This window comes from Fukomys damarensis, unplaced genomic scaffold (assembly GCF_012274545.1).
Source record: "Fukomys damarensis isolate Sample0158 unplaced genomic scaffold, DMR_v1.0_HiC HiC_scaffold_35, whole genome shotgun sequence".
In the NCBI taxonomy this organism is placed as follows: domain Eukaryota; kingdom Metazoa; phylum Chordata; class Mammalia; order Rodentia; family Bathyergidae; genus Fukomys; species Fukomys damarensis.
The window spans coordinates 17,699,899-17,708,668 of record NW_022900947.1 but is presented as its reverse complement, the minus strand read 5'-3'; positions in this window follow the sequence as shown (position 1 = coordinate 17,708,668).

Genomic DNA, 8,770 nt, shown 5'->3' with positions numbered 1-8,770 from the left:
AAAAGATTCTTAAATCCGTGGCCCTGAGGTGGGGTTTATCTAGAGTGTCGAGGTCTGAGCTATCCCTCTCCAAATGGTGGACTGTAAATGGGATATGTTTTGTTATTTAAGAAAAATAAATACCGTGGGCTTCCTAGCCAGAGGCCTCTGTGATATGCTCAAAAGCGATTCAGGGTGCCCTGGTTTACGAGTTTAGAGACAGAGCTGCATGGGCAGATCCTCTGGGCCTTGGGTGTTTGTAGGCTCTGACAGAATGAAACCAGCCTTGTGGCTCAGACAGCAGCGGGGCAGAAAACTTCATCCAGCTGTTTAGCTGTACAGGGCCGAGTGGAGATGAGCTCTGTTTCCTTGCTGGCCCAGCGTTGGAAGCCCACAGATCACCCTGGATCAAAAAGCATTAAAATGTATAAGAAGGACCTGGAAGAGAACGCTCTGCGGAAGTTTTCTGCTCCTGGGCCCGTGTTCTTTGTGCTAAGGCTGCTTGCACTCTGCCATTCACAGCTGTAGTCAGGTATGAGTTGAACAGCGCAGTTGGTATCTGCACACACGTGCACACACACATACACACACACACACAGACACACACAATGCAGACACAGGAGCTCCTTAGGGTACATGTGAGAAAACAAAATGATCAAATATGATGATTTCGTGTTTAATTCTGCTAGGGTTCAAGAAGCATAGGAGACAAACATTTTCTTTTGTGTATGTGTCTGGGCTGCCGGACCACATAAAGTCTGGGCACTGGGCCTTAGCTCTTGCTTTTGCCACTTTCTTATGAAATATCAGGCTTTCTCACTAGTGTTAGAGCCAAGGCAGAGACTAGAAAGATAAATGATTTAATTCGGCCTGTCAGATTCTGTTTGTCTGAAGCAAGGACTCATGAGGAGAAAAACACATTAATTGAGGTCTCAAGGTGGTAGTAGAACACATTTTCTTTATTGCTGTGCTCTGTGCAGGGGGATTGCTTTTTTTTTTCTCGCTTTCTCTTCTTCTTCTTTTTAAAGTTTATTCAGTTTTTTTTTAGTCAACTCCTACTGAACAGGTCCTGATCTGGGTGTGGGAAACCAAGGGACATTAAGTCAGCTAGTGGGAAAGAACAGAAACAGAAACAAGAATTTCCTCTGGGACTATGAAGAGGGCTGTCCCCAAAAAGGTGACTTCCAGCTAGATCTTTAGAAGGTGTCTGCCAGGTAGGGAGCTTGGGAAAAGTGCTCTAAGCAGAGGGAACAGGAGAGGCAAGGCCATGCCAGTGTGGAAGAACCTGGTGTCCCTGAGGATTTCAGGGTTGGCCCCTGCGTGGCAGGCCCCTGTGGGTGGGGAGACTTCCAGTGGGCTCAGAGAACAAAGTCCCTCAAGAGACACCCAGAGAACTGTGCAGCAGGAATCCGATGACGAGGGGCCTTAGGACTGCTTAGGAGGCCCCATGGGACTATGGGACATCGTGCCAGATCTGAAGTGGGTGGCAGCAGCTAGCGTGGAGGATTTGGTAGGGATCATTAGAAGGATTTGGGTTTTGACCCGAGGAGCAACACTCTCCTACTTAAGCCTTTGGTACTTAGAGGCCATTGTAGGGAAGGCTTGAGTAGATTTACAGTTTGACCATTCTGTTTCCAGGGAAGAGGGTAAACATGGGTGTAGAAAAAAGCCTATTAGAAGTCTACGTAAGGTCATGGCAAAGGGGAAGGGAGTCTGGTCTAGCTTCAAGTTGGGCTCGATTCAGCCATTCCTAAGCTATGGCAGGCTTATGACAGGGCTTCTTCTGGGCTGGCTGGGTAGAAGTGTTTAAGGAGAGATCTTAGGAGAGACCTGAGGGGAGGGAGGTGTCAAGACTGCCCCTACATCATGGTGCAGGCTTCCTCTTGTTTGCCCTTCTGTGAACAACAGCAGCTTGTCATCATCTGTCTTCAGATGCCAGCCCCCCACCTGGACTTCCAAGAGTGGTCCAGGTGTGGCTTCTGTGGATGTTTGACACCCCCACCCCCAGCATCTAGATCCTCTCATATTGCAAATGTCAGAGTTAAGTCAGACCACCAGTGTGACAGATGATCAGATCTTGCGTCCAGCCTTCGTTTTCTCGTCAGTGAATTCCTACAGGTAGGCACTGCAGAAGAACTCACTTGGTATTCATTGCCACACTCCCCCACTTGACCCTTTGGTACGTAGAGGCCAGAAAGCTAAAAACTACATTTCCCAGACTTCTTTTCAGGGAAAGTCATGTGACTGAAATGCCTTTGAGCAAACTCACTTTCTCCAGACTCACAGGCACAAGTGAGCAATATATTCTGGCTACTAAGTTCGGGACAGCCAGAGCAGTGGCAAGCAAAGCAGCAAAGCTTCCCTTCTTCAAGGGCAGAGAGTGGCAGAGAGTTTCTGGTGTACAGTTCCTAGCATCGCACATGCTTTTATTTCAGGTGGTTTTGTTCCTATGTGTAGCATCCAAATCCAATTCTCTGGTCCTCCCAGGAATTATAAGACTTATCCAACATTTTCTACTTCAAACACCTGAACTGAGTTTTGTTGCCTGAAAATAAGAACATATACATCAGTTAACTTTATTTATTATTGGACATGCTCTCTGTCATTAATGTAGTGATACAATTCGCAGAACAGAGCACGAGCTCCTGAGAGAAGGAAAGAAGACTGTGACCTCTGGAATGGCAGCCACAGTGAGGAGCACAGACCAGGTGTGAGGTGGACAACTGTCATTTAGCTTGCTGCCATCTGATCGTCCCTCTTCTGGAACTAGATGAATACACCTCCTCCTGGCTCCCATGTGACCCAGCCGGTGGGGTGGGGGTGGGGGAGCACATAAGCAGATACTGCTGGAGGTTCTATGTGCAGCTGAGAATGAGATCAACCCAAAGGCAATGCAAGCAAAGCCAAGAAAGTGTGTTGTTGACCTGACCTGAGATTTGTATCAGCCTCATCAAAAATAACTCTCTTCTTGCGCTTTTCAGTTAGCGGAGTCTTTTTCAGTTAGTGGACGATACAATTTCATCATTTTTGTGTTAGCCAACAGAGTTGGGTTTTTGTCACTTGCAACCAAGAACCCTGACTAACACTGAGGCTATCCATAAATATTTCCTGGCTCATCAGCAAAGGGACAAAAAAGTTGAAAGTCTTAATTCCCCATTTTAAATGTTTTCTATTACCTCCACTCCCTTTTGTCAGGGGATCAAGATATAGCCACACTTTTAATGATTTGATGGAATAAACAATTCCAATAAAGCTGAGGTGTGCCCTGGTCCATTATCCTCTTAAACAAAGTGGCAGCTGTTGCTGGAAGGAAAGAAGATCCAAGTGAGGCCTTGAGAAGTGTGATGTGACTCTGAGCTTTGTCTTGCTCTAGATGCTAATCACCACCGCAGAGCATGGTGGGTGAGAACGTGGATCCTGGTGCATATGGGTGTAAGGCTGTGGATCGAATATTATTCCACACCCATTAGATGTGTGATCCTGGCCAAGTAACTCACTTTCTATGAATCAGGCTCCAACTGGCATACAATGAAAGAGAAATTTATTGGCTCATGTACCTGGAAAGTGCAGGGACGTGTCTAGCTTCAGGTTGGGCTGGATCCAGCTGCTTATAAGCTATGGCAGGCACTTGTGATGCTTCTTCTCACGCTCTTTCCTCAGGGCTTGCTTCATTCTCAAGCTTAGATTCATTGGCCTGAGAGAGCTCAAGGTTCTTATTTTCCCAGCTTTGCTCTAAAGAGCAAAAGAATTAGCACAGTTCTGTCCCTCTGGTTCAAGTGAAAATCCAGTAAGTGTGGGGCACCTGCACAGTCCTGGAGCAAAAGTGTTGGGTCACATCAAGAAGGTGTGAGATGTGTTTCTCAAAGGAAGCACAGGAGGCTTCTGGGAAGATGGGACCAAAGTTAGCTGGGTAAAAACATCAGATGCCCCTTCTTCCTCTTGCAGTGTCTCCCAGGGAAGGTGGAAGTGTTATAGGCTCTACTCCACCATGTTTGTGGAAGATTAAATGAGTGGATACCTGGGTCATGATGCTCTGCTGCCCTACCCACATCTACAGCCCTTCCTATTTCTGGGTCCATGGCTCCACATCCTGACCTCAGCAGCTACATCATGTTGCCTGAGGACTTTCTCTGGCTGCCAGGCCTCACTTTGCCCCTGCTGGCCACAGGCCTGCCATGTTGGGGACCTAGCAACAGCTCCTGGCAGCCTTCCACCAGCGATATGGGAGATCAGGACCTCCCAGGCCCCTCAGCCCTTGCATTGGTTGTTTCTGAGTTGTGTGGTCCACACCACCTCTCAGAGGGTCCATGTAGGGTTAAATCTTTTAGACAGAGTCTTGTTAAACTGCTAAGATGCCCAGGCTGGACTTGAATTTATGATCTTCCTGGCTCAGCCTCCCAGATTGTGGGGATTACAGGAACCACTGTACCTGGCCAACAGTTGCCTTTTCTACAGTTTCCTTTTCTCACTTCTACTTCTCCCTTTGTGTTTCCTGGGATCACCTCCAAATAAAATACAGAGGACATTCAAGTTACAGTGGGCCCGACACACGAACAACTTGGGTTATGACCGGAATTTTAGTTTTAGCTTATGAACAAATTCTTGAGTTACAACTCGAATGCTGGCCACTTGTGCTTCCAGATAGTCTCAGATACAGATTTAACCTTAAAGAGTTCTGGAAAAACATTACACCATCGTTTCCTGTGTGGGGTTATTGATAGGTCCTGGGCCAGTGTCTCGATGAGGACACTGAGATCTGCCTGTGTACAGGAGAGAGACTTTAAAGGCTGTGTAGAGGAGCCTGAGCCTTGATTGACTCACTGAGTTACAACCAGCCCGTGGGAATGAAATGAGTTTGTAAGTCAAGGGTCCACTGTACTTGCACTCCAACCCTTACTTCAAAGAAGCTCAAGGAAAGATTCTATGTGCTAGCATTGTGGCAGGACATGAATTGGTCCACTTTCCTGTTGTGACATATTACTGTAGACCAGGAAGGCTTCTTGAAGAGAAGCTGGTTTGGGCTCATGGTTCTGGAGGTCCGAGGTTAACAAGCTACATCTGGTAACAATGGGCTTCTTTCTTGCTGAGTCCCCGGTGATGCGGAACATCACATGGTATGGGACGGGGAGCACGTGCATATGTTTCTTCTGGTCCTTCTCCCTGTTCTGATAAAGCCCATGTCCAACCATAGAGTCTGTCTAATCCTAATCATACCCATAAGCCCCACCTCTCACCCCACGGTCAGACTGAGTTCCCACCCTCTTAATTCCTCAGAGTGGGGGTTAAACGCGGACAGGACCCTGATGGGATAAGCCCCATTCAGCCCATGGCATCTCTCATGACCATTCAGGAAGTGTTCGCTGCCCTTCCTCTCATGGCCCTTTTGAGGCCCACTTCTGCCTTAGAGCCGAGCCTTTCTGCTCTAACCGCTGTGTCCCCCTCTGTCCTCATCTTCCTGCCCTCAGGAAGACATCTTTCTCCTTTGTTTCACCATCCCCTCTGCCTGCTTGACTTTTCCATGTCTCACTACTTTTTAATTTTAATCTTTCCCTGGGGTGATTATAATTTTGATGAGAGGATGTAAATATTGAAATCATTACAAACAAAAACTGGAAACTAAAAATAAGGAAATAAATAAACCCAGCCAAATGACATTTGTTGAGACTGTAAACTTCTTGAAGGCAGGAATAATAATATTGATTTTCACTTTGCCTGGAGTTAACACATGTGTTTATATTCAGAGGGTTTATAAAAAAAAGACAAATTAGCGGAACTTATTCTAATAAAGGAAAGAGGCTGAATGAAATCTATTTCCTCTGTATGTTACATCTGCTTCCCATCTGCAGTTTTAGCCAAAACCGATCATTTTCTATCTGCATCTACAAGAACTTGGCCTCTGCATGGGCCAAGAGAGCAGCCAGTCTCCAAATGACACCCTAGTGGTATAGGAGTGTTAATGCACCTCATTTATAAACAAGGAAACCACCCTGGCATGGTGTGGACTATTACCCAATTTCCGATACGAGGCTAATGCGAAACCTACTTCGTGGGAGAAAAGTGTTTATGACTAAAGATGGATTCCTCCTTAATGGGTCCATATCAGTTTCAAAAATCTCGCATTTTCAATGTGGCAAATCGTGACTTGGTAACATGACACACAAGAAAGCTTGGTTTGTCTTGGGAGAATCAACCACAGTGGATTTGGAAGTTGAAAGCTTTCTGTTTTGAGTTTCTATCTTCAGACATCTGCACGAGGCACAGCAAGGCGCTGGCAAGGTGGCTGGAGCGATCTTTTCTCAATGAGCCTGTGGCTCCCTCTGCTTCCCCAGGGGCTGCCTCCATCTGCTCTGGGCCCCAGTGGGGTAGAGGGGAGGATGGCTTGTTTTTATGTTGTTGGGAACTGGCAAACAAACCTCCATGTTACGGTGCTGATGCTAGGTGCACGACCCAGGAAGCCAGGATTCTTTCAGGGAGGCAGTGCTGCCTAAGGGAGGGGCAAGCGGAAGAGGGAAGGAGACATTTTATCTGAAACCTCCTCAGCTGGCATTGTTTTGAGGCTCCTCTGTTTTAAAAAAGTGCTGGAGATATGAGGGAAGCCCAGGGTCAGGGCCCGAGGCCAGACTTCTTCACTTTTGCAAATGTTCCCCTGGGTGCCCATGGAAATTCTCTTCACCTGTGCCTGCCTCTCCCTCCTGGATGCCTCTGTGGGCCCTGGGCCTGCTCTGTGAATCCTTACGCTCATTTCTCCATTTTTAGCCAGGAGAAAGGCTAAGTCTCAGGGAGAGAGAAAGTTGAGCCAGAAGCTTTTGGCTCAAGACCCAGCACTGATGCTTACGAGCTGTAGGTAGGAGCAGATTGGAGGTCTTTCTTTGAGTCTTGATTTCTTCACCTATAACACTAAAATTGTAGGTTTCTAACAGGGCCCGGGGCAGATGTAGTCTTGTCATCAAAAGGGTTGGAGCTTCTGGCTGCACTGTAAGAGGGGAGGAGCGTGAGATGGTCCTCTAAAATCAGTGGGATGACAGGCTTTAGTTCTATCTGGATGGGAAAGAAGGTGGGGGTCACAAAGTGCGGGTTCAGGTCCTACCAGTTTGTAGCTCATCGACCTGAACCTATTTCCATGCTTGTAGAATGAGGTTAGAGAGTCCTGATTCTCCTAGGGCTTTTGTGATGAATAAATCTACTTTAACCAGTAGCCAAGGGGATAGCAGAGACAGAGGTGACTTCTGTTGGCATGGAAGGCAAAGTCTGAGCTGAAATTGGGGAAGCAATGAGTGGCTGCAGGGACAAAATACTAAATTGGGTTAATGTGTATGTGAGACACACTTTTCAAAAGGTAAATTTCGAAAGTGCTCTGTACAAATGTTATCTAAAGGTCTGTATTTAGGCAGGAAGCTTAAGAAACCCTGGCTCTTAGGCCTAATTTTATGTTTTCCAGTTCCTTTACATTTAATGTTTATAGGGGTAGAAGTTCAGGGAGATTACAATGGGACAACATAAAAGAATGTTCCCCTTCTTTTTCCAGCAGGGAGAACCAGGAAACAATAGAAGTTACGAAAGAGGAGAAGCCTCTCTATTCAGTATGGGTGAGATCAGCACTAATTTTGATAACTGAATAGAATTTCTGTGGGTCGAATACTTTTTAAAAACAATTGTTATTTTTGAAGCCGAGTCAGTCAGCATTATTTGAGCCTGAAGTTAACACATTGAATTTCATCTCTCAATGTTTTCTCCAACATCATTTTTTGAGGAAAAACAAATCTTTTCCCTCCTTTTAAATCTATAGTGGCTGGTGAGATTTAGGAACCACTGATTTGTAACACTCTTTTTCACTGAAGCCAAAAAAATAGATGATAATCTATTTTTTAAAGGTCATTTGACATACCTTTGAAAAATAAGTCAATCTCAGAAAAAGAAAGTGGGTATTTAGCCAGAAATCTAATATGCTTTCTGAGTGTATCCTCAGAAATTCAAGAGCCATGCTATTGCCCCCCAAGCCCTTTCTAGAGGGATTCTTTCTTCTTGCTTTATTTCCCTTCTAAACTCATGAGCCGATGTTTGTGACGTCACTGGGTTGCTGTGGAAATGTTTATTTCACAGAGGATTTCGACCTCAAGTGGGGAATTTGCAAGAGGAAGTGTGAACTCTTGGAAAAACAAAATTGGTTTGAATAAAAATGGGCAGCATTTGAAAAAAAGATTCAGAAAGAAAACAATATAAAACTGCCCATAGGAGATTGTTTCAAGTTTTCCTGTGAGGATTTGAGGATTCAAATACTTGGAGGAGCATCTTACACAGATATCCTGGTTTATTTGAATTTTATTTTCTATAAATATCTATATAAAGAGTCAGGGGAAGCAAGTAAAGAATGCCTTTTAGCAGGGAAAAACCCCTTTCAGCTACTCAATTATTAGGACTGAGAGAAGGATTTGGTCCTGAAACGTCAAGGGGAGGGGAAACCATGTCTGTTTACATTTTTATAACGTATAACGGACTTAAGAGCGCCCTTAAAAGAATTGTGACACAAGGGGCCTGAGTTTTAGTGCAGAAGCTACAACATCCTTTTTCGTTTTTAAACTGTTAAATCAACAGAACGCCAGACTCGAGCCCTTCTTCCTGCTGGGGCAGTATTGTCCCCTGAATCCGCTTTCTAGTCCTGTCAGCCTAGCCTAGTTTGATGTAGCATCGACTTAGCCGAACTACAGCAACCGGCAAAAGGAAGTGGGTTTGCATTTGAGATGGGAGGAAGCGGCCGTGTGCGTGTGTGTGTGTGTGTGTGTGTGTGTGTGTG